General features: G+C 47.4%; 1 protein-coding gene across 2 annotated transcripts in view; it reads left to right on the top strand.

Annotated features, from left to right (window-relative positions):
* Nucleotides 1-4,825: 4,825 nt before the first annotated feature.
* The window catches only part of LOC126533639 (uncharacterized), a 64,037-nt gene continuing 55,479 nt past the window's right edge, over nucleotides 4,826-13,383 (top strand). For both annotated transcript variants that reach the window (XM_055072234.2, XM_055072233.2), the window contains exon 1: nucleotides 4,826-5,020. The gene's annotated coding sequence lies outside the window, so the exon portion shown is untranslated. The remainder of the gene's footprint in view (nucleotides 5,021-13,383) is intronic.

Here is a 13,383-nt window from a genome sequence, read left to right as displayed (position 1 = left end):
CCTGACACTTCAGGACGCATGTTTGCAGACGATGTGCTGTGCCGATACTGTGCTGATGTTGAAGAAAGTGGACTGGAGCTGTTCAACACAATATTATGCCTTGTAAACCCTATTCTTAGTAATGCTAAGGAACGCTTCGAGACACAGGCAAAAATTGCTGCCTAATAAGCATAGTTTTGTTTTCAATAAATGGATTCTTTCCTGTCTTCTTTTCTATACTGGAGATCGCAAATTCCTATTTAACGAATATGTCACATAAGTGTGTTTACGTTTGTGTGTATCAAACTGCCTAATATAGGTCCGTTCGATTTGCCTGTGCTACTGTGAACCAGTTCACGGCGGTTCACGAGAAGTTTAGAAATTGTGCAGCTCGATTTCTGCGGTGCAGGCTCAATGCAACACTAGAAACGAAGGCCAAGATGCAGACGCTGTGCAGGCCTTATCTTTTGTCCAACTAATGTGCACGGAATGCGTAAGTTTGAGAGGCCCTGAACTGCTGGTGTGATTGGCTTCTGAGGTGTATAAGTGCACCCATGCCTGTGTGGACACAGCAGATGCACATAAGTGGGGTTTCAACGGTGCTTGCAGCCGTGTGCTACGTCATCTGCTTCGCACCTGTACGCTTGCACCAAGTCGGCACCAACAGTAGAGAGGATGCAGCGAAATCGTGAACCAGCCATGCACCTCTCCTGCACCTTTTGAAATAAATAACGGGGTTCTGAGGGTGCCATTGCTGCACCACTGAAACGAATGGCAGGGTGCAACACCTCGTGAAGTGGTTCAGATGCTGCAGGCGAATTGAATGTACCTTATATCAAACTAGTGCAGTAATTGGCACACAAGCCTGTGTGGTACAAGTGGGTTCGATTATAGTCTCAAGGCTCGTTTCTGGTACTAAAATGGTACATGTATTGTATAGTCCACGGGCTCTCTGAAACTGCATGTAAACGCTGACTATTCCATGTGGTTACTAGTGCTTGATGTAGGCTACAGTGTGTTTTTCATAGGTTTGCACATGTAAAGTGTTAAAAAACAGATGAGTGCTTTTCTTAGCTTTTTCTTGTCAATGCGAGATGGCATCGCGTTGCAGAGAAATCTTCCAGATGGTTCCAAAAGTGCCCAATTGCTTGGGCTTCGAACATGTTTTCATAGATGTCGAAAAAGGATGTCTCCAATGCTGCTGAGATTTGCAACACACACATAGTGTTTCGGCTTGACAGGTACTGTAGTTAGGCATTTACGATCTACACTGCTGAGATGTGTATCTTTTGGGCTGTACAAAGCCAGCAAGCAGATGCACTGTCTTGAATTTGTGCAACATTGACGCTAATAGCAGTAAAGGGGCACTAAAGAGAAAAAATCATTTGAGCTGTGTTAGTAAATAGCACTTCTACTGCAGGAAGACACTTGATACTCCATAAAAGACTCGAAACTAAAAATGGGTGGCAACACTGCCTTGAAGTTTTCACGCCAGCTTGGCAGACGATGGCCCGAGCAGACGACGTCTGCTCAGGGCCTAGTTATTTTTTTATAGATGAAGATGGACTACATGTTGTAAACAAGCCAAAAGCTGAACCTGGGAGGACTTAAAAACTTTTTTCTGACCCGCGACAACCCACGACGACCCAAGTACAAAAAAAAAAAGAATACTTTGAAATTTGCAACGGCACACTGACGTATCAGAGTGAAGCTTTAAAAAAAAAGAGAAACTTTGACCTCAATTTTCTCTTCTCATAATCAAGCCCATTACAGCAAAATTAACAATAACAAAGCTTTGAAAAGATGCTTTGTCAGTCTAAGCTGATTTAGTGTTTCATTTTAATGTTCCTTTAAGTTGAGTGTCTCCCTTGCTCTGCTAAAGACTGGGCCTAGCGGAGCAGACGGTGATACATCTGTTGGGCTTCTTTGTTATGTTGCCACACTGACTGACAGCGCACACCTCTGTGTTGAGTGCTTGTCAGAAGTGAAGCCAAGAAACTCATTAATGCCTAAGTGGATGAACTGCAAGAAGAGCAAACCATCGGAGACAACAAACTAAAGCACTCTCTTGTTGCTGCAATTATCAAACCCTGTGCAAGTCCACCGCAAACGCTGGCTATACATTGAATGTGCTGGCATAAATATGCGTAGATGTAGCACTTTATCGCTGCACTTCGAGTTGTCCATTGATTTGGCCTCTCTCTGCAACCTGCTAGCCTCCGGGTTAGATACCTTTAATTGCAGATTATGAAAAATACCAGAGGCTATTTATCACTGCATTATTAATTATTGTGATGCAGTATTTTCTTGGGATGCTCTACAGTGAACATTGAATAGAGTTCAAATATAATCCAGTCAGTATCTCCTAGTACCTCGATGAAACAAAAGCTTGCTCTACGAGCTCATTTATCTTGTTGGATTACGTAGTTGCTGGAGGGCAAGACTGACAGAAGTCACGAACAACCAAAAACATCTTCCAGGAGTAGTTAATTCACATAAGCGAGATATGTGGGCATTAAAGGTATGCTTCTAATTGAGTTTTTCTGTGATTTGTGTTTGAATTTGCCTGTGTATTGACTCACGTATATTGCGCTGCTGTAAATGCTGCAGCTTTGCTTCCCTGTAATAAGGAGAGAAAAAAAAAAAGCTAATTTGCCCAGATGGTAGGGCAACCGCCCCTGGAAAGTTCCGTCCTCACACCAGAATGAATTTTTCTTCAACTACAGGGCTTCGAGGGACACCTGCTTAGGTTTACTTTGTAGTTTCATGCTACACTCGTCTGGATGAAAGTTTTTCGCTCTGAACACCGTAAAAGCAGGGAAGTTTGTGGCTTTAGTCTGAGGATGGCCTTGTGATGATCCTAAACCATCTGTTAGCAATTTCAAAAAGTGTATTGGTAATAAGTCAACACCACTTGATGGATATAGTTGGTTAAAACAATTTTCCACTATGCACTCTGTCAGTAAAGTTACAATGAACTGAAGTTGCCACTCATTATCTCTGTGGATTTCTTACAAGTTTCGTTGTCATTACCAAGCTGAAGCTTGGCTGGCAAGGAGCGATGGTTTTTGTAGTTGTTGATGTTGTCCTCGACGTTTGTGGTGCATAACCACAATGAGGTATTGGTCATGAATAGGCTGGTTAAAAAAAAAAAGACAAACTGAATTAACATTTGGAAGTTATCATTTACAGATAAATGTTCTAGGGTGCGGGAAAAAAATAGAAGTGAAGAACAGAATAGCACAACATGCTGAATTAAAGGAGAGGAAAAAGAAGAATCAGGTAATAGGGTAATTAATTAGTTTCAGTAAGTGAACTCCGATGGTGAATTCTGCGCCAAGATCCGTGCGAGTGTCCTATTGGGTTGAGAGTTGATTAACACCCACGACTAATCACAGTGATTACTACTGGGTGGACAAGCCTTGAGCGTTCACCATTTTCAATTTTATGACTACAATGTGTGCTGGGTCAAATAATAATTTGTCGTAATTAGTTGTAAAGCTTATTACAATGAGCAATCTTGCAAAAATAAAATATGACCCCGCTTTTTCTCTAGGGTTGTGACATTGCGCTGCTAAGCGGTGGTGACAGGTTTGACAGGTGACAGGTTTGATCCTGGCTTTGGCAGCTGCATTTTGATGGAGGTGAAATTCTAAAATGCTTATGTACTTGCATTTAGGTGCATGTCACAGAACGCCAGGTGGTCAAAATGACTATGGAGTTCCCGACTGTTGCATGCCTCATTATCGGATTGCGGTTTTGGCTTGCAATACCCCAGAATTTGTATTCTTTTTTTTTCTTTTTCACCAGTGCATTGTTTCAAACACTTTCGCACAGAGTTTTGCTGGATCACTTGATGTAGTGACTGGGTCAAACGGTAGCCCTCGCCCATATGTTTAATTTGTTCGTTGCTGCACAGAAAGTATGTTTCTCTATGCCTCCCATATAACTGACAAAAGGCACTTTTTGAGGTATCGCAGGGCTTACATTTGAAATATTCTTTTAAAGGAATAGAACAAATCTATTTGTGTTCAACATATGCTTGTCAGCGCTCTTGCCACTGCTTTTGATTTTGTGACTTATAAACTTTTATGACACTGTGCTCACATACACCATGAATCATGCCAAGGACTGACTGCATTGCCTTGTCAATAGTGCACAGAACATAGTTTTGCACGGCTTAATTGTGTCTTTTGCATAATTGCTCCATGTCTAAACCAGGACACTTAATTGGCTCTCATGTGCTGACGCATTGTATTTAATGCCCTCGGCTCTTTTTTTTTTTTAATTTTTAATTTGCCAATTCATGAAAAGTTATATTTTTCTATATGAGGTGACTCAGTTATGTCTCTGGTCCAGCCTGGTTATATTGTTATTTTTAAAATTTTTGCTCTATAAAATCTCGAACCATATGGCGGTTCTCGTTATGTGACTCTTCGTAAATCCACTGCAACGCACCGTTCTCAAAGAAAAAAAAAAAACGAGGAAGAACATTTTTATTATTAGTTTTTATTAATTACAATAACGTTACTATGCACTTTCAATCCGGCAACTCTGAACCTTAAGTATAACATTCATACGCCTGCATGATCTCAATTAACATTAACAGGTTCTGCTTTCTTTTTTACTTCCTCTCCGTAGGCTTTCCCGCAAACCACATCTCTCGATCTCAGGTTACCGGAAGTTAAACATGCGGCTCCGGAACAACGTCACGGACGCGCCGTTCGGCTGTTACCGTAAACTGTACACGACTCCCCACTTTTCGGCAAAAGCCGATAACTCGCGACTCCTACTCGTTTTCAATTTTTATGCGACGAGGGCGCGAATGAAATCGAAAATACTCAAAGTCTGCGCAAGCAAAACTTTCGGCCTATCGGAAAATAAGTTGTTTTTTGCGGCGAAGCCGGGGCCTGGTGGTGAGCGGCGCCTATCGGAAGAGCCAAACGCTGCTACGTACACAAGGATACAAGCCAGCATAGCATCGCACACGAGGTGGAACAACTTTAGGAATGTTTCGCCGCTTTCGCCGAACCGTTTCACTGTAAGTGACCAGCATCGTTTCCTAGATGTCGCCGCGCGTCGCGAAGTCGTTCTCGAGCAGATTGAATGTCACGGGTAAACGCCGACCCGACGCGACTTTGGCTCACCCCCACGACGCTCTCACATGTGGGTCGAGGCTTAAATGTTGGTGATCGTCCCCCACACCACTACCGCAAACAACGTGTCTCTCCTTTCGACGAGCTCGTTCGTTGCCACTTCCCCCCTCCCTACGTCTGTCGATGTTGCATCTCCTTAAAAGTGACAAGAAAGTAACGAGCTACATGTGGTTTGTGTGCGTCGTCTCCGCGATCGCGAAATGTGCGTCTGCAAGCGTAGCGGCACCCCGAGCTTCTCGGCCGTCGGTAGGCGATTGTCGAAGGTCAAGTTAATGGAAATAAAAAAGCGTTCGGGATATCTGGCCTAAATGTTGCGCATCGCGTTGAATTCCGGCTCGCTAGACCGGCGAGCTTCGGGCAATCCCCTCAGTCGCCGCTTTGAGGCATACCTCGGTGACCTAGCTTCACTTGCTTTTAAGTTTTATTGCGCTGGGAACATTTGCTTTCGGTAGAAACGAGACGCTTTAGTGAGCGATACCTTCCGTATGTAAAGGAGAGGAAAAAAAAATAAAAAGGTTCCGGAAGAAACGGTGTGTTCCCACCGTCGAGGAAATAAAACGGTAAGCAAGCATCGGGCGAAGCCGTTTGCTGGGGCTTCGTTACAGCTGTTGCGATCATCCGTGCATCCCAACTTGAACCGAACAGACGTGACGGAAGCCGTGACGTTAGTCTTCGGGGCGTCGGCGTCATCGTCACGCGCACTCAACCTTGTTGCCTGCGAGACGCGTTCAAAACCAACTCGACCCTGCTGACTTGTGCAATCGCCTGGATGTTGGGGGGTTGCCCCGGTGAACATGTGACCTGTTGATGATAATCGTGAGAGGCGAGCGCTATACAACGACAAGTCGTCTCTGTACGTATGCATGTCCCCGCAGCTACCGTGCTACGGGACGACGTAGACGGTAGCCTCGGCTGTCCCCTGGAGCCGAGATAGGGCGAGCAATTTGGAGGCGATTACGCCGTCGCAGTCCCTTCCCATTTCGCAATCAGACTGGAAAAAAGAAAGAAAGTGTGGGTTGCTTCTCTTGTGGCACGCCAGTATCGCCGCTTTCTATTTCTTTTATCTCCCGTTTGTGCATGGTTTAAAGAGCTTTAGAGACAGGTAGCGTGGGCTCCGTATACCGTCGTCTGCTTTGACTTTTCGAAGGTTCAGAAGTTGCCTTAAGAAAACACAGCGAGCGTGGAACGTATTCGTCTGGATGCCGTTGACTTCAGCTCTGGATGCCGCCACGTGTTGCCTTCCGCGGCGGAGCCACGTTAAATAAAAAAAAGAGGGGGGGGGGGAGGCGAGTGCAATTTTTTTTATCGCGATTGCCATGGTGGCGATGCCGATGGGGGAGGAGGGAGGCAAGCCCCCCCCCCCCCCCCCCGGCTTACCTCTGTAAACATGTGACCTGTTGATAATAACCGTGAGAAGCTAGCAATATACAAGAGTGGGTTCTGCGGGTATGCATCTCCCCGCAGCTACCATGCCACGGATGACGTAGCCAGTAGCCTGGACTGTACACGGGAGTAACTAGACCTGACCTCACGAAGAGGGGGCGGGGAGGGCGGATGCCACGGCGACGTTGCATCGTCGCAGCAGTGGACAATGCCTTTTCTTAAAAGGCATTTCCCTGCGTGATTTCCAAAACAGTCAAGGCGATTCGCGCGTCATTTAGAGCGTGGTGAGAAGTACATTCATGGTCTAGATCGCTGTGGAGCCTCCGAGCTGGCAAACTGCGTACTTAAACCCGACTAGTTAGGGAAGAGAGCCTCGTTAGCGCGTTACGTCTGCTTGCTTGTGAGTGCCCTGCGCGCGGTGCGGTTGGCTGTGAAAAGGCCTTCTGCGAATTGGCCTCCCTCCAATCTAGTCGTGTTTGTTGGAAGATGTGCTTCGCCTGGCCTGCAGGCGAATGGGCGACGAAGTGCGTCGACTCGAAGAGCGAGAATCCGCGTGGCTGGCTGGCTAAGAAAGCGACCGAAATTGTCCTGCCACGGCCCGTTTAAAAGGAAACGGGCGGCCTCCCTCTTGCGTGTGTCGGCAGAGGAGAGAGAGAGTAGCGGCCGAGGACAAAAAAACTCTTCGACGACGGCTTCCCCCGAGCTAGCGAGGATGGCGAAAAATAAGAATGACTCGTTTTCGCACGCGGAGGAGCGCACACCGGGCTTTTGTGGCAACAAGAAGTCTTTTTCCGGCGTCCGCCATCTTTGGTTGCCATGGAAACGATGACGCGCCTTCTGCTGCTGGCGCCGTTTGCTTCTTCACGTCGGCTGGTTGCATCGCGCTCCCGCCTTTGCAGTGTGTTGCTTTTTTTTTTCTTTTTTTCGTTCTTCACCACTGCTATTGCGGCGATGGTCGCTGCTTTTCGAACGTGGATTCCCTCCCAACGGCTTCCTCTTATTTTGCACGCATCGTAGTGTCTAGCATTTCCTGAAAAGCGAGTCCACCGGTGTGATTATTGTGCGTGCGGGCGGAGTTCGGGTGGGCGACGTGGTTGCCGATTTCCTGCTCCTCTCGAAACACTGCGAAAAAGAAAAAGAAATTGCTGCGCCCGTTGGCGTCAGGTGCTCGCGGCGATGGCTTGTTTTTGGCCGATAGCTGGCCAGCCTATCCGGGATGCTGTCGCAAGCTGCTTCAACCGCCTTTTTTCTTTCTTTCTTGCTCAGATTTCTTTTTTGTTTCCTCTTTTTCCGAGGTGCGACGCGTGGCTGTCTTTGTCGCCGTCGTAGCGGGACCCGTTCTCTCCTAACCAAAACCCCCTCTTCCCTGTTCTCGACAGTCCGCTGCTCGTTAGCACCTGCCTTCTCTCGCACCCTGCGTCTTTAAACCGCGATCAATTAGGCCCCGCGCATCTCTCTAATTTGCATCGTTTAACCATTTCCGATTCGTCGAGCCGGCGCTTTTCACCGTCTCGCGCAATGTAGCGGTTGCCGTCTGCAACTTGAGCTGCGCACAGACGAGAGAGAGATCAGGGGTTTCTAGAAGTCGAGGACGCGAAGTTAGGGGACACTATAGGCCGGGCGTACAAATTAACCCACGCACAATATTTTACGAAAGAACGCTAGGCTGTACGGCTTCAGCGCATGCGCAGTGGTGTCGCTGGCTCTAGTTTTTTTTTTTTGGGCACGTTAAGCCGGATGGGCACGACATCTCGTCAACTCCGCATTTTTTGTCCAGCCTTTCTTTCTTTTTTTTTTTGCTATTTATTCGCAGGTGCTGGGATCGTTAAGCGTTACGACGCTTTGCCTCGCAAGGATAGTGCGGCGCTGTCGAATCGAGCTGGCGTTCAGCCAATCAGAGATCGAATTTATTAAGCGGCTGCGCAACGTGACTTGTCACCACGCTAGAGTGAAGCGAAGACTCGTGGGGGCGCTGCTGTCGGTTTCGGAGTGACGTACGCTCCGCCGTCCGTGAGTTAGGTGGCGCAATCGGAGCATTTAGGATAAGTTAGGACAGGGCGCCTGGATACTTCACGGGAGGCGGTGCTGGCGTCGACGTCAGTGCCTCGCGGTTTGAGACTCGAGTTGGTTGCCTAAGGGCAGAAACACACCGGAGCAAATATTCGTAATTAGATGAGGCATGGTGTACACGTCATCTAATCACCAAGCGAGACCAGTACTTAACGTACGGGCAACTTCTAGAAGCGCTTGGGTTTAAAGTGTACTGAAGTGTGAAACGGTCAGCAGTCGAGATAAGCAAGAGACGTCGGTGGAAAAAAAAAAAAAAGGAACAGACATGTACGACCGTATCCATCACGAGCATAGGCGGCGGTACATGGCAGATAGGGCAGATTAAAGAGATGTACACAAGAATGCTAGAATGAAGAACATTGATAGGGTGCCTGAGTAACTGAAGCAGGCTGGGGGACGGTTTGCCCCGCCCAGTTTCAAAGGGAATGTCAATAAATCATCAACATCGGCGAAGTTAGAAACGAGTATCTTGGCGTGAGTTGTCTGGAAAGACGGATATTTGAACCGGGAAACAAGTTTACGTGGTTCATCCCAGAAGAAAGCACGGCACTGTTAATGCGTGAGATATGCGTGAGATATGCGCTCAGCTTCCACCAGCGTCAAGTTGAATTGTCTACTTTCACGAGCCTTTACCTTATGACTTCTACGTTTCCGTTGAAGGAAACGGGCGATTTCCGTAATGATTTTTTTTTTCTCCGGCGTCGTCGTCTGCTGTTTTCATAAAGTTGCAACCAGCAAAAAAAAAGAGAAAAGAGCCGCTCGATTGCCCTCATTCTTTTCACTTATTGGGCATAGCGAGAGCCTCAATCTTGATTACATGAGGTGGCATATCTCCGAGGGCTTATTGGCCAGTTGCCTGCATCCGTATTCACGTTCCTATCGCATGTACTCGGTGACAGGTTAAACACGAATATAGGTCGACCTCTGTATATTGAACTTACCGAGAGATTAAAAATATAATGCATATATGTTCCGAATACAGGTCGCCCAATGTCTTTATGGAAAAATGAAAAGGACAATTTTTTTTTCTTGGACAGGACTCAGTTTATTTGCCGTAAACTCGGCTCTTACCCGACGTGGTGACCTAGCCTGGTTAACTTTCTGTCGGTAAACGTGCGCCTTCTAAGAGACCCCAAAAAGTGAACTCGGCCAAGTTTCAGGAACATTTACGGCGCCACAACGGCCGAGATTCGAGAAAATTGTTTGAAATCCGTGACTTCAAATTGATTTAAGCACAAGGTCGCGGGATCGAATCCCGGCCACGGTGGGCGCCTTTCGGTGTCGGCGAAATGCGAAAACACTCGTCCACTTAGATGTAGGGGGGGCACGTTAAAGAATCCTAGGTCCGAATTTCTGGTCTCCCACTAAGGCGACTCCGCAGATTTGCACCACCTGGGGTTCTTTAACGCGCACCTAAATCTAAATACAGGGGTGTTTTCGCATTTCGCCCCCATCGAAATGCGGCCGGGATTCGATCCCACGACCTCGTGCGTAGTTAGTTGCCCAACACCATAGCCACTAAGCATCCACTGCCTGAAAAACATTTATTGACATAAGTTTTTCACCAACACCAGGTGGGCTCCCCCTTACGGGCAGGAGCCCATTGGCGTCGGCCGCCGCCCGGGCCCGCTGGGCCGTCAGGTCAGAGCAGCCGAGCAGGGCTGCCTCCCAGTCCTCCCGGAAAGGGTTGGGTAGAGGGAGGGGGTTAGATTTGGGGTTTTTGACATGCCCACACCATGTGGAAAATGTCTGAGGACTTTTCCCCCACAGTGCGTGCTCTTCCCCGTGCAAGTGGGGTCAAAGTATTCTAAGGCTGCCGGGCACAGTAGAGTTTTGGTGTAAAGGGGCGAAGGAGAATGCGGTCTTCCGCATTTGTGAGGCCCTTACAGGGCTTGGGATAGATGGAATGGCCATATTGGTAGAGCTGAACGATCTCTTTGAAAGTACAGGCGGGATTGGGTTCGGGGTCCGGATCGGTGGGGGACCAAGGTGATGCCCGCTACGGCGGGTAAGTAATGAGTCTCTCCTGATACCTTTGATTCTAGTTAACACTGAATGACCGTTTGAAAAAATGTCTGTTTAGTATCTGTTGTTATGAGTACGTTCGTACCGGGCCGTTTACTAGCATTCTTTTTTTTTTAAAGCAGAACTCGGTTATCTGCGCAAAGCTCAGAGATATAGCAAAAGTGTGTGCGAAGGCTTGGGTAAATTTCGGGCAGTGACAAAAACGGACCCCTACGACTTCCGAAAGTAGCGAGAACTCCCTAACACAGCTTCGCTATCTTTGATGTATCAGTTGCTCGTATTGGCACACAGCCTTCCTCCTCCCCCCCTCTCTTTCGCCCGTTTGCGTGGTTGGTTGATGGTCGGTCTTCGGACTTGACTCGGCAAACGGTCGGTCGTTCGTTCGTTCGTTCGTTCTATTTGGTTGTATTGACAATCATCGTCGATGATTTGTGCACAATTTTCTTCGCGTATTCAGAAAGTTCAGTTTACATAAAGCAGAAAAATATAAGGAAACCGATTAGAGCGAACTCTGTTGGGTAACTTTTAGCTTACATGGTGTTGCAGCTTTCTCGGTACGGGTCATCACTTGCCGAAAGTTTTCGACGATCATTTTGTAAATTTGTAGCGCGTCCTCGTCCGACCGATCCCTTGTATGCATCATTACGTACACTGACGATTCAGTCCTTTACGATGGGAACTCTGAAGCGCTTACGTAGTAATTTCATTTTGATAATCATATCATTGTGTGGCCGATCCCACGCTTGTACATCGTAGTGCAAACTGACAATTCAACGTTATTCAAAGTGAACTCCGTAGTCCGCGGATACAAAGTCGGATGTATGCGTAACTGTGTGGAAACGGTTCGATCATATTCTTGCCGTTAGCTTTCGCAAAAAAAAAAAAAAAGTATGGCACCAGTTTGATCTAGACCGCTGCGTCGTCGTAGATGACGAAAAACAGCTGTGAAGTGGTTTTCGAATACCTTGCGAGATGGGCATGTAAGTCCAGCGTGTAACATCAACATGCCAACCTTGCTACACGATGTCATATTTTCGTCTCTGTGTTTATAAGCAAAGCAAACTGAAGATACGGTAATTTCATTGTCTACTTTCCTCACGTACGTAGAGCTGCCGCCTTCCACATCTAACGGGGGTGTCTAGAAACCTCCCCCCCCCCCCCTTCCCGAGTTCGTAACATACCGGACAGTACTGATCGAGTACCAGGAACTGGCTTTGGAAAAGTGCGTCCCTGGACTGTCTGAAGAAGAGTTTGTTTTGCGCATTACAGCTGATGTGGTGAAATGCGTTTACCACCGACCTCGCTTAAAATAAATAAATAAAATAAATGCATCAACAAAACTCGACGCACTTGTGGGGCCTTGCGACACAGCTGCTGCCAGTGTGCGGGGCCAGGTGACGGAAGTTTCGTGCGAATAAGTCGCAGCGCAAGCGAGCGTTTTGCCCAGAGGGAGAGGGAGGGTCTTTAATCCGTGCTGGACATTTACCTAGGCGCTCTATTGTTTACATACGCACATAGTTGCCTTCTCATGCTCCACCCTCTGTTGTCCTGCCTTCTTGCCCTTTTGCAACCTTTGTTCCACTGAACGTCCGACCACCCCAATGCTGACTGCCGTTCAGGTGATCACCAGAGTGCGTTGACAGTGTGGCCGCCAGTAATTTCCATCCCTTTCCTTTCCTTATTTTTTTTTCATATTCAACCGATAGTAGTAGTAGTAGTAATAATAATACCGATAGTTCAAAATTGATATGTCCATGCTTCTAAGAAGATAGAGCTGGTTTAGCGAGACCTTTATTTCATTTTGTGATTGAGTTATCGGGACATAGGCGGCGCAATTAATACCATGCGTCACTTGTATCTGCACAGCACGCCTGTCCACCCCCCCCCCCCTCCCGCTTCTGCTGTCCGGCGGGAAAGATTTCTTAAGGTCGCCGCCACCGTCATTTCGTCGTCATAGTCATACGTACACTTCCTGCTCCGCGGCTGCTTGCAAGAAGGAAAACGCGGCGGCGGCAACAGCAGCAGTGGTTGTTCCTTCCCAGCGTCGTTCCTCTCCTCACACGGCTATCACCGCCGCGCTGCGTAGGTCGTTGTCATGGCAACGGACACGGCCTCCTGGAGGAAGAAGCGGAGGAGAAGCCGGACGGACGCGTCGTTTTGGGCGCGGGCGCGCGAGCTTTGGATTGGTCGATTCTCTTTCGCGGGCCCTGCGGCCGCTCATTCTATCTTCGCGTCTTACTTTTTTTTTCTCTACGAATATATTTCCATTTCTTTATTAGGAGACGGGCCGCGCAAGTTAACACTGATACACAGAAAGCGTAGACAAGACAAGCTGTCTTCCTGTCATTGCTTCATCTGCGCATGTGTGTTAATTCGCGCCCCGCTTCTAATGGCTACGTTTCACAAGTAGCCTAATAAGAAAACTAACAAGCACTTCGTGTCCTTATTTCGTTTCCGTGATGCTGCTTCCGTCTGTCAATCACTGTAAAAAAGAGACTCTAATGGGAAACATAGAGCTGTATTGGCAAGTTACTCTTACCCTGACCTTGGCAAGCGAAAAAGAAATTAATTGAAATAAATCGGCGGATTCCACTATATGTGGGAATCAGTTACACGCGAAGATTTCCTTGATGTTTGCTTCGCTTGTATATAGCTCAACGTACCTCGCCTAATGCACACTGTGGTTCCATTTTGTTATTTTCACTTCTTTCTCCATACTCCACTGTTTTCAGTGCCAACTTCTTTACCATTGTGTAGCTGACTTCAATTT

Source organism: Dermacentor andersoni, chromosome 7 (assembly GCF_023375885.2).
Source record: "Dermacentor andersoni chromosome 7, qqDerAnde1_hic_scaffold, whole genome shotgun sequence".
Lineage (NCBI taxonomy): Eukaryota > Metazoa > Arthropoda > Arachnida > Ixodida > Ixodidae > Dermacentor > Dermacentor andersoni.
Note: the sequence above shows the minus strand (reverse complement) of the source record. Positions and strands in the feature narration are given on the sequence as shown.